Raw genomic sequence first — 5,222 nt, 5'->3', positions numbered from 1 at the left:
AAATGGTTGAAATGATTGCTCGAAAAACATGGAGTGAGGCATAAGATTGCCACAGCTTACCAACCACAGAAAAATGGGCAAGTTGAGTTGGCGAACAAGGAGTTAAAAGACATACTCGAGAAGGTAGTCTGGCCAAACTAGCAAGATTGGTCCAAGAGACTAGATGATGCTTTATGGGCCTACCAGACAACATTCAAAATTCCACTAGGAATGTCTCTTTATCAATTAGTTTTTGGGAAAGCCTGTCACTTGCCTTTAGAGTTAGAACATGGAGCTTTTTGGGCTCTTGAGTAGCTTAATTTGGACCTAAAACTTGCTGGAGAGAAGCGAATGTTGCAGCTTAATGAATTAGACGAACTTCGGATGTTCACATATGAAAATGCCAAGCTATGTAAAATGAACTAAAAAGGAGGCATGACAAAAACATTCAAGTTCGTGAGTTTGAAGCTGGTCAACAGATTTTGCTGTTTAATTCTAGATTAAAGTTCTTCATTGGTAAGTTAAAATCTCGTTGGTTTGGTCCATTCACCATTTCTCAAGTCTTTTCATATGGGGTCAACGCCTTAAAAATTATTGAGGTGATTAAGTTGAGCGGAACAAAAATTCGCTCACTTTATTAGATCCCGAATTTTTCAATTTAATTTCAAATAATCGACTTAGATACTATTTTCTTGATTAGTATATTAAAAGAAATTCTGTCTAGGAGGTCGAATTTTAAGTGAGACCATTTGTGACCCCTCCAATCTTTCCTGTGAATTGCTTTTTATAAAATTTTCTAGAAAATATTTTCTAGCTTTTTATAAAATTTTCTAGAAAATATTTTCTAAGTAATTAAATAACTATTAATTTGCTATAATAAATGGCTCAATCTTTATCCAAGAGTTAATTTTATGTTCTCTTTAATTTATTTTTCAGTGCAGGTACTTAATTGAATTGTTTTTAATAAATGGTTGTGTTTTCTATAGATAAATATATCTAACAACCATAAATAAAAGTTTTTATTTTTATTTAATAAGATAATAAAATTTAATTATATACACATATATTATATATTAATTGTTATAAAATTTGCTTAGAACTAGGATTAATAGGATTTTAGTCATTTTATTCCCTAAATAGTTTATTCAAACTCTTTTACCCACACCTTAAATTCCAATCATCTTCTTCTTTCTCTCCAGCTCCACTTCCTCTCTCCACCGTCAGCCATACATCACCTTTTCCCCACTATTTTCTTCCATTCCCCAACCCTATCGACCACCTTAGGAAATTGCTCCACCATCGCACCTTGCCTTCAACCGAGTAGCACCTTGTACCCTATTCCTACTTTAATGCTGCAGCAATTTCCAACATAAGCAGCTATACATCCGCTAGCCTTTAGCAACAACAACCGCACGTCCCTTATTCCCTTAAGCCTTAGTAACTGCACTATGCCACACAAGCTGCCGCACTTCTTAAACACCATCTAAACCACCGTCGACCACCCCTAAACCCTTAAACCCAACGCCCCTTCCTCCTTATCCTATGGAAATTTCTTATTTTCTTGTTACAAAGGTAGTAATCAACTTGTTATCAATTTTTCCATTACTTAAATTTATTTCATTTTTTTATTAAAATTAAATATGTTGAATATTTCCTAACAAAAGTGGAATATTACTATTTGTGTTGTTTTTTTTCCAGGTTCTTGTTAATTGCAATATGTCTCGAAAAAGAACTCGATCTTCTGTCCAAATCGAAGAATCACAAAAAAAGTTGCATTCTAAAGAAGCAAAGGCAAGATAAGAGAACATCTTTGAGAAGCAACAAATGGTTCTAGAAAAAAAAAGATTTAATTTGGGAGAAAGTAATCACACGAACTTTATGGAGAGCATTCGAAAAATTGCTGAAGCATTAAATTGGGACGTGTTTTGTGATGAGAAACCGACCCTAGATCCTAAGTTAGTTCGAGAATTCTATGCAAATCTAACCTCATCTACTGCAACATAAGTAATTATCCGAGGAGTTAAGGTACCTTTTAATTTGGAAGCTATTAATGATTTCTTTAACTTACCTGGCTTTGAAGACGAGGATTACTCGTGTATAATGAAGAATGTTGAAAAGGAGATGTTACAAGAAATTCTACAAAAACTAACAATTCCCGGTTCTAAATGGACTGTATCGAGATATGAGAGTCATACTTATCGTAAAGATCAATTGACACCTTTAGTGAATGTATGGTTTTATTTTGTTTGTTTTAGTTTAATGCCTATCTCACATGGTACCACAATTTCTGTGGAATGAATGGCTTTATTATATTCCATTATGATAACAAAGACTATTAATATGGGAAAGATTATCCTAAAAGAAATTTGAGATTGTGCTGTAAGACGTTCTAATTCATCATATTTCCCTTTGATGATTACAATACTATGTATGAAAGCTTGTATCTGTCCAACTGTAGAGATGGAAAGGTATAATCAAAGAACAATTAGTGATTGGGACCTTGCCAGAGTAGCAGGAAATGCTATCTTTCAGAAGCAGTGTGAATCGATCAATGACATTGAAAAAGAGGGAATTCCTACAAAACCAAAACCAGTGCATCCAATTAAAGTTCCTGACTTGGCAGAACATACTGAAGCAATTCATGAACCAGAGATGGTAACTCCGACATTTAAAGCCCCTTCATCTAGCACCATTCCACGGAGTGACCAATCGAATGTAATGGACATATTGCAACACATGCAATGGCAACAACAAGCTTTTTGGAGATATAACAAAATATGGAATGATTCATTCAAAGATGCATTTAAGAAAATATTTCATAACCCGTTTGTTTTTGTGCCAGAATTTCCAGACTTTATATTTGAGCCATAAACTCCAATGGTAAGGAAGGAATAAGGTGACTCAAGCAAGAACAAGAATGATGAAGTAAAAGATGAGTCGGATTCTAAAAGGCCTGCAAATAAATTAAAAAGGGGGGTCTTTTCTTTACTTTTTTTTTCTTTTTAGGATATTTTAAGTTTTTAGTGTTAAGTTCTTTTAGGATAATTCTATTTCTCGCATAATAAAATCATAAGTTAAAATCATTAATAAAATTGAACAATTTTCATTTTATTTAAGAAAAATTCTTGAAAAATAAGAAGTGTGGCAATAGATATGTATGTGTCTAGGATTGGATCTGTCTAGGAAATGCTTGGTATTTAAGCGGTCAAACTTGACTCACCTCTTTTTCTTGGGATCCTACCTGGTGTATAGTATTTATTCACTTCTCTATTTTCGTTCCTTCTATCTATTGTTTTAACTATAGGGATATTGTTTAGCTTAAGTGGGGGGACCAAAAAATTGAATTGTTATTTTCAAGAATTCATTTTTCATATCAAATTGTGATTAAGTTAAATTTTGCTAAAAAAAAATTAAATTTTTGTAATTATGCTAAACTTTAGTATAAATAAAGTTCTATTATCTCAATAATTGTTATGTTAGTTGAATTATGACATAAATTTTAATCTTAGTAAAATATATAAATCAAACCATGAGATTTTTAATTCCTTAGAAAAGTTATGCATGCATGAAAGTTTAAATATTTAGAATTGACTTCGTAATTTCTTGAAGCGAAATCCTATAAGGCATGGACCTTTGAAATTGATTTAGGCAAACTTTTTTTTAGACCGTTTGAGCTTTTCAAGCCAACCTTAATGATATTTATCCCTCGAAACCCAACTTTAAGACTATATGGCCTAATTTTATTCGAACCTTGCATTATTAAGCCATCCCTTCTCTAATATTTATCTTTAAATTGTCCCAAACACTAGACTCAGTTTATTTAGAATATTCTTGAAAATAAGTTTGGGGAATGGTATAGAGATGTACAAGAAGTACGTGTACCCAAGTTCAAAAATAGTTGGTGAATTTGGGGGTATTTATTTTGAAGGTCCGATCCAAGCTGAGTCTAGGGTTTTAGCTTAAAATTATCTATCTTTTACCTACCTCTAGCCAAGACATGTTACAACCTATTTAAAAGACCTATTTATTTAGATTTCTATTGTAACACCCCTAACTCGTGTCTGTAGCCCAAACAGGGTTGCGAAGTATTACCAAAATAAACAGATCAAATACTGACATTTCATATTATTTAACATTCATGTCAGATATTTTTCATATAGTCCCTTATATAAGCCCTCGAGGCCTAAAACATACATTAGAAACAAGTCGAGACTAAATAGGGTACTCAGAGAATTTTTCGCGAAATTTCAAAATTTTTCTTAGGTGCAGGGTACACACGCCCTTGTAGTCAGGTCGTGTGAGCCACACCCGTGTCCCAGGTCGTGTGGGAATTCAAAATAGGGCACACGGTCGTGTCCCAGCTCGTGTCTGTACCCGTGTAACTCTATGACTTAGGTCACACTGCCAAGTTACACACTAGTGTGCTAGGCCGTGTGTAGGTGCAAGGTTCACATGGCCAAGCCACACGCCCGTGTGCCAGGCCGAGTGAAAAATCCTGAGCATTATATTTTGAATTTTAAAGATCCAGGGGACACACGGCCAAAACACACGCCCATGTGCTAGGTCGTGTGTCACACACAGCTGAGACACACACCCGTGTAGACAAAATACGACCATTTCCTAGCAACATTTCTCACCCAAACTTGTCTTCCACCTATAATAACACTTAAATACATTCACAAATCATATCAAAACACTTAAAACAAATCAAAACCATGTCTTTAACTTGACATTTTACACATACAATCAATGTGCTTTTAGGCACCCCAATAGACAATTTATTAATATGTCATTCCAAAACTTATACTTACCTAGATACCAAATGCATATATGCTTAATCAATTTCTTACTTCAAACATGATAATACTATATATACCAAAACATGACCATTACAAGCCATTCCATTGGCTAATTACAATCAAAACATTTATATGACAACATTGGCCAAGTTAACCTATACATGCCATTATAACCAAAGTTAATTTATTAAATATACCGAGATGAGCCGATGGATAGTGTGATGACATCTCCGCCAAGCTTCCAACCCAACTAGCCTCCGAATTACTATAGGACAGAGGGAATTAAAATAGAGTAAGCATATTATGCTTAGTAAATTCGTTTAACGAGAAATTAACTTACCAATCATTTACATTTAAAGTAAGTATGCAAAAATTCATCCAAAGAAATTTGGCAATTGTCCTAAACACATATAACCTCAAGAAACATGTTAGTCATGTATTTCA

The sequence above is a fragment of the Gossypium hirsutum genome, chromosome D07 (assembly GCF_007990345.1).
Source record: "Gossypium hirsutum isolate 1008001.06 chromosome D07, Gossypium_hirsutum_v2.1, whole genome shotgun sequence".
NCBI classification, from domain to species: Eukaryota; Viridiplantae; Streptophyta; class Magnoliopsida; order Malvales; family Malvaceae; genus Gossypium; species Gossypium hirsutum.
Note: the sequence above shows the minus strand (reverse complement) of the source record.